We start from the raw sequence: 13,106 nt of genomic DNA on the forward strand, positions 1-13,106 counted from the left end.
CTTTAAGCGTTGCTTTGAGCTATAGTCCAAGGTACTACATTTCTAACTTATCACTTGACATCTTCTTAAAAATTTAGAAATATATTTATTCATTTCTGAACATAAGAGGGTTTTCTAGTTATATTTTATTATTAATTCCTAACTTAATTTTATTGTGGACAGAAAATATAATGTATGATTTCCACTTTTTGAAGTTTGTTTCACACCTTGCTTTATGACCCACTAGAAGGTCTATTTGTGGCTGTCATGTGCAATGTTCTAGATATGTCCATTAAATCAAGTTTATCATGTTCAAATCTTCTATAGCTTTAATGATTTAGTGTCTTTATTCTAGCTGTTACTGAGAGAGAGATGTTAAATCTCCCATTATATTGTTAACTTGTTGATTTCTCCTTGTCGTTCTGTCAGTGTTTGCTTTATATAGCTTAAGTCCATGTTATTTCATTCGTACAAACTCAGAATTGCTATATTATCCTGTTGAATTGAACCTTCTATAATTATGAAGCATCTCTCATCTCTAGTAATGCTTTCAGACTTAAAACCTGTCTTGTCTGATATTGGTATAGTTGCATTTTTTTCTGTCCTTTTGCAGTCAAAGGTCTGTATCTATTTATTTAAGGCATGTCACTTATAAGCAGCCTGTGTTTAGATTTTGTTTTTAATGTCTGAATTATTTTACCTTTTTTATGATATAAAGCTATTTACATTAAATGTACTTACTGATGTATTTGAATTTATATCTATCTGTTATATATTTGTACATACATTTGTATATACTTTCTATTTGTCTTGCCTATTCTATGTTCCTTTTCCTTTCCTTTTTAGCCTTTTTTCAGATTCTTTTTGATGATTCCTTTTGTTTTCTCATGCTCATGTAGAAGTAATATGTTCTTTTACTAGTCTCTTAGGAACTATAATACTAATTCTAGAATTGTTGAAAACAAATATTAATTTATTACTTCCTCTCACTTCCCCAATAAAGCAAGGAGCTTCAAATAATTTAACTTTATTCACCCTCTCCCAATTTTTACACTTTTGCTGATGTATATGCTGTTATATATTTAAATTCCCCCTTACCTCCATCTCTCTCTCTTACTTTTTTCTTTGTTCTCTTTCTGTTTCCTTTCCCTTTCTGTGTCCTTCTCTTTCTAACATATGGATAAGTCACAATTTATTATTATTATTAGCTTATAGAAACAATATTCATTTAAATTTACTGATATGTTTGCCTTCTTCCATTGTTCATTATTTATTCCAATATTTGTAAACTTCATTCAGGGATAATATCCTTTCTGCCTTCAGAGCCTGCTAGTAATTAATTCTTTCAGTTTTGCATATCTGAAATGCCTTTATTGCACTTTCATTCTTGAAGGAACTTTTTGCTAGGTATCGGATTTTAGACTGACAGCTATTCTCTTTCTACAAAATTCTATACTTTGATTTTGTTGAGAAGTCAATTATCAGTGTAATAGTTCCTCAATGAAGGTAATCTTTTCTGTCTACTTTTTTTATTTTCTTTTTGTCTTTGATTTTCACCAATTTTATTTTGAGGTGTCTAGGTGTGGATTTGTTTTTACTTATCGTACTTGGGGTTTGCAGAACTTTTTCTTTTATCTGTGAATTGAAGATCATTCATATGTTTGGGAAAGTCTCAGCCATTATCACCTCACACATGGTGTCTGTCCTTTTCTTTCTCTCATTTCCTTCTGGAGATCCATTTAAGCATATATTACACCTTTTCACTACCTCCTTTATGTCTCATACCCTCTTTTTGTGTTTTTCATCCTCTTCTTTCCCCATGTTTCATTCTGTATAATTTCTTCTGACCTAACTTCCTGTTCCTCAGTTTTCTATTCAGCTGTGTCTAATCTGTTGTCAAACACAACCCCTGAATTATTAAATTTTGTTATTGTATTTTAAAGTTTAAATTTTTATTTAGTTCTTTTATAATATTTTTTCAGTTCTAGAATTAATTTAATTATTTTATATTCCAAACTCTAATGTAAGTTTATATCTTTGCATCTATTTTACCTATTTCCTCCTCTATTTAAAAAATATATTAATCATGTTTCTTTTTAAATCCTTGTCAGCTAACTCTAATCTTTGGATCACCTGTGGGTCTTCTATAACTATTTTTCTCATGGTTTTAGTCATAGTGTCCTGTCTTTGGCATGCCTAATAATGTTTATTTATTGCCAGGCATCGTGTACAAAACCATGTTTAAGCTCCAGAAGAGGTAACCTTCCTCTAGAAAGAATTTACTCCTCCACTGGGTAGAGTGGTCGTTTATCATTTTAATCCAGTTGTAACAGGGAAGAGCCAATTTTGATTCCGTTTCTTTTACTTTAACCTTTGCTTTTCATTGCTTTTGTTATAATCAGACATAATGGCCTGCCTCAGAGAACCTTGCCCCTCTGCCTGAATGTTAAACCAAAGTGCCTTTGTTCAGCTCACAGGGTGACAATCTGACTGTGCCCACCTGTGTGTGAATGGCTGCAGAAAAGAAGAAATTAACACATCCCCTCCCCTGTGCAAGCCATGCAAGGAGATGTTTTGCAAGATAAATGGCCTTTTTACTTTACTTCCTCACCTCCTCCCTCTCTCTGATCTATAAAAGAAATTGGCATCCAGACCCAATAAGATGGCTTTTGGAGGACCCTAGTCTGCCATCTTCTCGGTCTGCCGGCTTTCCAAATAAAGTTGTATTCCTTACCTCAGCACCTCGACTGTAAATGAAATTGTAAAGAAAAGAAACCCCTCACCATCCCATTATCTTAACAATTCTTGCATTTTCTTTGTCATTCTTACACATACTAAAAAAATAAACAGGGTTGCCATCATTCCATAGATACATTTATTATTAAATGTATTTTACAACTAATTAGTATTTCTCAAGTTACTGATTAGAAGCCCCCAGAAGAAACTCTGGATGTTCGTGGGACAGTCGTGAGAATTGTTCATTATAAAAGAGTGGATTAAAGCAGGGGAAAGGTGAAAGCTGCAATGGAACCAAAAATTACTGAGCCTCCACAGTTTGTTAGAAGCCTAACTTACTTTACCTGGTGATTCTTCAGTCCGGCCCCTGGAACACATAGGATCAAATCTGCCACCCACTCACATTGGCTTTATTTTTTATTCTATTTCATATTTTATTTCAGAACAATGTAACTAATTATCTTATCTAATTATTTTTATTTAATAAGATACTTATTCCCATTTCATAACTTTCATTCAGAAAATTACGTGATTCAAACTTGTTATAAACAGCAAAGCTGATATTTTGACTGAAAGACAAAAAGGTGCTCTTGAAAGATTATCGCTTCCTTGGCCCTTATGGTAGACTCCCTCAGAGTGCCCCCTATAGGGTTACCAGATTTAGCAAATAAAAATACAGGTCACCCAGTTAAATTTGAATTTCTGGTAAATAAGAAATTAGTTTTTAATATAAACATGCCCCCAATATGCATGACCACCTCATCCCCACAGCCCATACTGAGGGAAGGAGCCTGAGTGGCCACATTTATGCCAAGGGACTCCACCCTGACCACAGAGTTGCTGGCTCTCACTAACTAACTAACTAACTAACTGGCACAGGAAGGGTGGTCACAGGTTCTGAGTATCGGAGCTATAAAGTCTTGTCAAGCTGGGATCAATCAGCACCATGGTACAACAAGCCACGTGCAAGTTGAACTTATGGGAAGGTAGACAAAGCTGTTTGCTGAGAGGAGACCAGAGCAGAAGCGTGGAAAGAACCCAAGTTAAGGGCTATGTGGTCAAGAAAAATGAGGTGGAGAGGGCAGCTGCCCAGCAACCTCCCAGACCCCATTAGGCACGGTCGTACATGCTACCCTGGGGTCCACAAAGTTCCCCTTTATCTGCACTAACTTGAGAGAGTTTCTGTTCTTTGTCACCTGAGTCCTGACTGAACCTCCTCCTTGTATTGGTGGGAGTTCATGGCTGGTAGCAGCACGGTTCATCTTTCTGGCTGGGTCTGAAAGGCGGGCCCCTCCCTGGCTTTGTGCAGTGGCACTGTGTCCATGTGGGTGCCATGTGGGTACTCTGTGGTTTGCTCTATCTGCTCCCTTCCTGCTCACCCTTCTAGCAATTTAATGTCCAGGCGACTCAGACCTACAGACCAGATTCTTCAGACAGACAGAAGAAAACTAAGAGGACACACAGAGTCAGGGAACTTTCTGGGTTGTGTCTAGAGGTAGCCCCCAAGGGCCAATCCACCTCTGCTGGTCCAGTCACATCTCATACACACATGTTCACATGCCCCCACGCTCTCCAGCCATTCTTTCGTCTCCTTTCCGTCATGTTCATTATCATCCCTACTCTCCAGCTCCTCCTTAAATATTGTTGAAGGGCAATGAAGAAACCTAGGACTCATGATAAGTCAAATCCTTCTCAGGGCATGAAGTGGCCCAAAGCAGAGAGGTGTGTGCCAGGCCAATAGAGGTGAAGCCTCTGTAAGCGACCCTTTCCCCATGGTCTGGGCTTCCTTTCCCAGGTCAGAGTATTGCCAGACACTTGGCTTAAGCTCTTTTTTTTTTTTTTTTTGACTCCTGAGATCTCCTATGAGCTTCCTTGCTACAAAGAAGCAGAAACTCAAGTTGTTATTTTCTCTGTGTGCTGAGAATGCCCATCAGCCCACACAGACAGCATCCCAGGCTGTTCTGACCTCCAGGAAGCCCAGTGATTTTGTGCGTCCTCGCTCTCAGCCAAGTTTCTTACAGCCCAGGAGAAAACTACTCGGCCAAAGGAAGAGCTCATACTCAGCCTGGGCACCATTTCAGATCTAACTCCCCAAATAAGGATTTCTTGCTCTAACTGAACACAAACAGACCTTCACACTTAGTGACTGCCCTTAACTCTAGAAAGAAATGCTCACTCCAGCTTTCTTTTGACTTCTATTTGCATGGAATACCTTTTTCCTGACCCGGTGATCACACTCCTAAGCATATATTGTAGAAATTATAATTCAAAAAGATACATGCACTCCAATAGCAACACTATTTACAATAGCCAAGACATGGAAGCAGACTAAATGTCCATCAACAGAGGAATGGGTAAAGAAGATGTAGTGTATATATATATATATATATATATGTATATATATATATATATAAAATAGAACACTACTCCACCATAAAAAAGAATGAAATAATGCCATTTACAGCAACATGGATGTACCTAAAATTTTTCATATTAAGTGAAATAAGTCAGATGGAGAAAGACAAATAAAATATAATGTCACTTATATGTGGAATCTAAAAAAAAAAATCATACAAATGAACTTATTTACAAAACAGAAATAGACTCACAGACATAGAAAACAAACTTATGGTTACAAAAGGGGAAAGGGTGGGGAGCGATAAATTAGAAGTTTGGGATTAAAATATACACATTACTATATGTAAAGTAGACAACCAACAAGACCGACAAGGACCTACTGTATAGCCCAGGGAACTATACACAATATCTTGTAATAACCTATAATGGAAAAGAATCTGAAAATTTATATATATATATGCACACATATTCAGTTATATATATATAACTGGATCACTTTGCTGTACCCCTGAAACTATATTTCAATTAAAATTTTTTTTAAAAAGAAATGCTCACAAAATTCACAGCCAGCATTATTCTATTTCTACTCCTGGTTTCATTCAATCACTCCCAGTGATTGATCGCACTTAAACTCACGGTTCCCATACAGTGTCCTCGGGCGAATTAGTGGACATTTATGGGGGTCTACTCAGCACTGGTCACCCCTCCCCTCTTGCTTACAGTACTCAGGTTTCCATCTCTGCCCCTTGCAGACCCTGTACTTGGGGAGACTAGCCTCCCCTCCAGCCTGCAGTGAGCCCTGATACCGAGGGCTGAGCAGCACTTGTGACCATGAGACTGTCTTCTCCATGGTCATCTTCTTGAGACTTGGCACATGATCTAATCTAGTCCAATCAGGACTCCACCTGGAATGCTGGGGCAGAAGATGTACCTTTTCTCCTGCAAGTCTTCATTTGGAAGTCAGGCAGCTTCCAACTTACTGGGATGTGCTTGTAAATGGAACTAACATTCTGGGTGGCAGAGCGAAAGACGTGCGAGCAAACTGCACCCTTGGCAATGACATTGTTAAGCTGCTGGATCAGAAAGGCTAATGCTTGCTCTTCTGCTGGACTTTCCAGGCACACAGACCAACAAATCTTCTTTCTCATTTATCCCAGTTTGGATTGTATTTTCTATTATGTGCCACTCAAGACAGGTGAATGCTCTAGCCAGTATTCTAGTGCGTAATGAGAAGTGGCCATTCCAACATTGTTAGTGTGTGTGCACGGTGCCCCGAATGCTTTGTGCTGGTCTCAGCCCATGGATAGTAACATTATCAGCTAGAAATGCCTGGGGCACCCACCTGGGCCCTAGTGAGGTCCCCACAGTCTTCTCCCCTTTCCAAACCAATTTTACCACTGGACCGGCCCTCGTGGCTCTTATGATTGCAAGACATCCTTCAGCAGTAATCATTAGAAAACTTTCTAATAGAGCATGGGGGTGTCTGGTTTAAGTTTAGTGACAAAACAAAAGGGGCCTCCTGTAGAGAGCTCTTTCTTGCAAAGAGCTCTTTCCTGCCCCAAACTGCTTACAGCGCTAAAAACATTAACTAGGATATCTGCTCCATAGTTTTGCCTTTTACAGAATGTCATACAGTTGGAATCAGACAGTATGTAGCCTTTACAGATTGGTTTCTTTCACTTAGTAATATGCATTTAAAATTCCTCTATGTCTTTTCATGGCCTGAGAGCTCATTTCTTTCTAGCACTGAATAATATTCCATTGTTTGGATGTACCAGTCTATTTATCCACCTACTAGAGGACATCTTGTTTGTGAGATTCAGCATTTTTCATGTCTATAAGTCTACCTGCCCACCCAAGAGAGAAAGAAATGCAGGTGGTGCTGCTGTGAGAGGTGTTAGGAAAGAAGGAGAGGGAACTTGAGGGAGTTCCCATGTGGTGTCACCGTGCCTTCAGTGATGTTAGAAGCAAGGCTGCCTGTGAGATGCAAGTTGGCAATCTAGTTCAGTTCTCCTCACAGAAAAAGGGGCCCTTTCCTGCAGGGCTGATCCCTGCTCTTCCCAGTGGATGACATTCCCTTACCCAGGAAACAGAAATCATAGGAAGAAGAAGGGTCCAGAGAATCCATTCCTCACCCAGGCTATAAGAACCCTGGTTTTTGCACTGGCCTCCTTGGCCCTCCAAGGTGGGATGATGGGGTTGATGTGTGATGGTGAGCATTCATCAACCCAATCAACTTTTATTACTGCTGTGCACAGGTCTCTATAAAAAGAAATAGTTCCCTAGCAGTTCCCAGGCAAGTAGGTAAGGGGCAGAGCTATGAAGGAAAGGAGATTATTTCTCAAACCTCTCCCATCTCTCGCTGTCTCTCCCAATTCCCGGCAGTCTTTTCCTTCCTGCCCCAAGCTCAGAAACAACATCTCCATCCTTCCCCAGGCTCTTTCATCAGAACTTCCAACACCTTTTTGTTTACAGCTGGGTATCAGAAAGTAATCAGCTAGGTGTCATTTATTGGTGATCCCGTAATCCTTTAGGAGAAGTTTGAATTTTTATAGAGGATGTTTGATAACTCAGAAAAATCTCTAATTGTTCATTTTTTATCAACTTGTTCTTTCTTCTTTCTTTTAACCTGTTAACAAACTTTTTACTCAAAAAAAATGCCTACTATACGCTAGGCACTCTAGGTGCTAAGAACATGCGTATGGTGCCTACCTAAGTACAAGACACAAATCTTGCCCTAGAAAGAACTCAGTCTAGTATGGAAGGAGGAGATGGGGTGGGATTCCGGTAGTGGAAATTAACATGACAAGGTGTGGAATTCTGTTTTGGTACAATTGTGGAAAAGTGAATGAACATCCTTTTTGTCTGAACTCTACAAAGAATTCTGTGAGGTCTGTGAATTTGTATGGGGTTGTGGGGGGGAGCTGCAGGAGAAACATACTGCTTAGCTCTTAATGTCTTTTGGAAATCCAAGTTAAAGAAGTGAGCATTTTCCAGTGCTGTCTTACCCACTTAGCTTTCCTACCAGTTGAGTTCAAAAATTTTGCTTTGATCTTAGCCTTCCATTTATGGTTGATTACAATTTGATTTAATAATAACATTTTTTATAGTATTGAATGATAGAAGACAAAACTAGTTCGTATGGCTTTAGGCACTTAGTAAAGATATATAATCAATGCTTGCTGAACAAACTACTGTTTGAAAATTAAAATGCACTGAACTTGTAGACAAAAAAATAAATTAATCTTAAATCAAATAAGTCAACCAAATGCCCATAGTTTAAGGAAATTGCTTCTCAGACTCCTTTTGAGGCAGGAAATAGATGGGCCCCATTCTGAACAGCTGAAGTTTGTCCCCTGTAGACAGATACTCTAAGATAGCAGGAGCAAGAGAGGAGGCTTGGCCCTGTCCACATAAGAGATAAAAGACCACATATTCCTCATTCTCGAAGTCAAGGAGACCTTCCCAACTACACATGTGCAGAAAGGCTCCTTGGTGGTCAAAAAGGAAGGGGACACCACCCCACAGTAAGTGATGTCAACCTACCCATAGACCTCTTCGCTAGTATCCATCTTGGCTAAGGAATGTGCACGCACACATGGGAGGACCCTGAGATAAACCAAATACGGACTCAGAACCAGGCAAAGCAAGATGATGGGCCAACGGAAACCCAGAAGAAATGTCCCATAGAAGTGATTCAAACTACCACGAGGGCACAGCTCTCTCTCTGAGCCCGTCCGTGGATCTATCTACAAGTACCCTTTTTCCTCCTAATAAACACTTTATCTGTTTCACTACTTTCCATCTCTATGTGGAAGTTCATTTCTACACAGCTGACAGGCCAGGGCCTTGTCACTGCCACTGGTCCCTGGTGATCCAGTGGCTAGGATTCAGCACCCTCACTGCCGCGGCCTGACTTCAATCTCTAGCTGGAAACCGAAATCCTGCTTCAAGCCACTGCAGGCTGAGGCCACCTGAGATCACTTTGAATGTCACATTTAGGCTATTTACATTAAGCAAGAAGAGCCCATGTTCCCAGCTGACTTACTAACATGGGGGTGCATGTTTTTTCATTAAAAGGAAAAGAACTGATTGGAATAATTCCACATCTTAAAAACACACAAATCTCTATTTTCATTTGATAGGGTGTATGCCCTTTGTGCATAAGCAAAACACACATTTACCATGAGTTTCTATTTTGCATTTAGTTAATAGTTATTGCATTTTTTATTCGTATTTTGGATGACTAAAGTGAAGTTAGTCTTTACAATGTCTTCACCATAATTATTAATATTTATGCTTGCTTTGTTCTTTTTATCTGTTAAAAAAACTAAGCACAAGACATAAAAGAGATACAATTTCTTCCTCTGTAGTTTTAGCAAATATGTTTTTTATTCTGCCTTCCATAACTGTGCTAAGGAAAACTATAGCTTTTATCACTATAGAGAAAAATTTAAGACTTTGAAATGGGCGAGAGGTTACTGGATGTCCTTTCAATAAAAGGCTGAAGGCCCCGGGAATTATTGATATTTAATTCCATCACCAGGTGACTTTGACTAGGCTATTTTACAACTCTGTGGAGATAGAAGTTAATTTGTTGCAAACTGACAGCAATGCAAACAATTTTTGTCTATGGAAATGTAAATTAGATGAACCCTGCTGGGATAAAAGTGACTATTGCCCTATGCCTAGAATAGTTTTTGTAAATTTATTTCAACATTTCTTTACTGAATTATAATTCATGCATATAATAAGTTGAATAAAATCTTTGTTCATTTTATATCTGAAAGTCATGATTTCTTACCAATTTTTGAAAATTATCCTTTGACATCACATTTAATTTTCACAAACTTTTAGTTAATTAGTAATTGTACTGAATTGTTATTTCAGTAATTAGTAAGATGAGGAATAGAAATGTGACCTTTTGCCATCTTGGTCAACACAGCAAGATGGTCACAAAATATTTGCTGGGCCTAAAATTCAATCCAAGTAGAAACAAGTTCCCTTCACCCAAATTTCTAATTCATTTGACAGTAATTCACATGGTCTTGACCAAACCTATTGACAGTGGTTGCAACAGTGATGGTAACAGACAAAGCAGGCAGCAATTGTCATGGGGAACTAGAAGGTAGTTCCATAACAGAAAGATCCAACCAGAATAAGACTGGGCTTTTGGTGAAGAGTTGAATAAGTACAGGACACTGTGACAACCAAAACCAAAACCAAAACCCAACTACAAGGAAAGATTGTTTACAGAACATTAAATAGCAAATACCAAAATGGCTTTCTAACACAAAGAAGATTTTTAGAACTTCAGAAAACAAAACCGAAAAAGACCAACTAGGTCCTCATCAGATTTACAAGCTACACACTGATAAGCTGATTCTGGCCAGTGCCAAGAGGAGACATTTCCTACAGCAGCAGAAAGTGATGGGTCAGCTGCGAAACAGCAGTGTCCAGTGCAGAAATCTCTCTGTAACACTACACTTCCCAGTATGTGGGCCAGACTAAGGGAAAAGTAAGTATTTGTTGAATGAATGAACAAGTGGATGAACCAGTGACCATCCTTAGAAGTCAGAGTTATGTCATGGGATCTGCAAACGATGGTGTACAACAAGTCTTGTTTGGACGGCTGAGGAAATATTTCACACATACACGCATGCTTGCTAATGTCCAAGGTAATTGTGATAACACAATACAGGTTTACTTAAAAGCACCACTAAATTCATTGTAGTTTTTTGCTATTTGTATTTTTCCTATGGATGCATATAAAAAGTATGGAAACTACCATGGGGAGGCCTCTGAAAATTTTTGCTGTTTTAACTCTACTCAGTAATCTGTAATAACCTATGCAAGAAAGGAATCTGAAAAAGAATAGACATATGCATGTGTATAACTGAAGTACTTTGCTGTACACCTGAAACTAACACATCATTATAAATCAACTATACTCCAATATAAAATAAAAATTTTTAAATAAAATAAAAGAGGGATCTCTTGCTCAAAAAGGTCTAACTTATTATTATCTCCTTCAAATACTCTGAGCACCACTCTTCCTCTGCTCCTTCTGTGTCTCTGATTATACAAATGTTAGATCTATTGTTATAGTTTCACAGGTCCCTACCCATTTTCTCTCTGTTGTTCAGATTGGGTCATTTCTGTTTTCATATCTTTATGTTTACTGATTCTTTCCTCTGTCACATTCTTTCTGTTATTGAGTCCATCCAGTGAGGACTCATTCTTTATGTCAGTTTATGGAGGACTTTTTAAAATGTCCTATATTGTATTTTTTCCATTCTATAACTTCTACTTTGTTCTCCTCATATATATCATTTATTTGCTGAGACTTTCTATTTTATCTTTTATTTCAAACATGGTCTTAACTGCTCATTTTATGGTGGCTGCTCTAAAATCCTCGCTAGCTAATGCCAACATCTCTGTCATTGCAGCGTCCATGGATTCTGTTTTCTCATTCACGTTCAGATGATTCTTGTTATAAGTGATTTTTTTGGTTGTACCCCACAGTTTGGATAGTATGTTGTGAGATCCTGAGGCAGGAGATAGATGGGCCCCAGGCTGAGCAGCTGGAGTTTGTCCCCTGTGCACAGATTCTCCAAGATGAAGATAATAGCGGGAGCAAGGAGCTGTGCCCTGACCAGATACGAGATCACATATTCCTCATTCTCGAAGTCAAGGAGGCCTTCCCGACTACACATGTGCAGAAAGGCCCCTCGGAGGTCAAAAGGGAGGGGGCACCACCCCACAGTTAGTCATGTCAACCTACCCATAGACTTCCTTGCTAGAATCCTTCTTGGCTAAGAGATGCGCGTGCACACACAGGAGGACCCTGAGCTAAACCAAATACGGACTCAGAACCAGGCAAAGCAAGATGATTGGCCAAAGGAAAACCTGGAAGAAATGTCCCATAGAAGTGATTCAAACTACCACAACGGCATGACTCTCTCTGAGCCCGCCCATGTGTCTATCCACACGTAGCCTTTTTCCTCCTAATAAGCACTTTACTTGTTTCACTACTTTCACTTTACTTGTCTCTTTGTGGGAATTCATTTCTACAAAGCCAACAGACCTGGGCCTTGCCACTGGCCACTGGTCTAGTGGCTAGGATTCAGCACTCATTGCCTTGGCCTGATTTCAATCTCTGACAGCAGAACTGAAATCTTGCTTCAAGCTGCTGCAGGCCAAGGCCACCCAAGATCAGTCCTGGATCCTATTTCTCTTCATTTTTGCAGGCAGTCACTCAACTTAGGTGTAGGGTACTGGTCTAGGTGAGAGTGGAAGTTCAGCTCCCAGTTTGACCCCATTGATACATCCTGGTGAAACGGGAGCATTTACTCACAGTCTCATTGCCCTGGAGTGAGGGTATAAGTTCTGCTCCGTCTGGGCTTCCTTGATGGGGGCAAGGAACGAGGGATCAAGAGTGCCAACTAGCACCTGTCTTCTTCATTTCCCCCCTACACCCCGTAGGCCTACAAGGCCTGTCCTTGCGCAGCTTCAAGACCGAAGAAAGAGCCCAGAGTCAGCAACAGAGACTTCAATGGTTTAATGCAGCAGTCTCCAACCTTTTTGGCACCAGGGACTTGTTTCGTGGAAGACAATTTTTCCACGGACGGGGTTGGGGGGGGATGGTTCAGTCAATAATGCTAGTGACGGGGAGCAATGGGGAGCGGGAGAAGAAGCTTCGCTCACTTGCCCGCCGCTCACCTCTTGCTGTGCAGCCCAGTTCCTAACAGGTCCTCCGCCCGGGGATTGGGGACCCCTGGTTTAATGGATGGAGGAGCTTACACATCTGAATCAAGGTCCTGGAGTTCAAGTCTCCTTCATTTGTTGCCAACTCTCCTGCGATTCTCTTTGCTATAATGTCTTTATTCCCTTCGTATCTCTTCGCTGTTATTTCAGAGGGGTCTGATGACAGAGGACAGCCCAATATGTGCTGATTCCACCATCATGAGATGAAAATCTTGTACTCAACATAGAGATCAATACTTAGAAGATGCTCCATCAATGTTCATGAA

The sequence above is a fragment of the Globicephala melas genome, chromosome 8, assembly GCF_963455315.2.
Source record: "Globicephala melas chromosome 8, mGloMel1.2, whole genome shotgun sequence".
Classification (NCBI taxonomy): Eukaryota; Metazoa; Chordata; class Mammalia; order Artiodactyla; family Delphinidae; genus Globicephala; species Globicephala melas.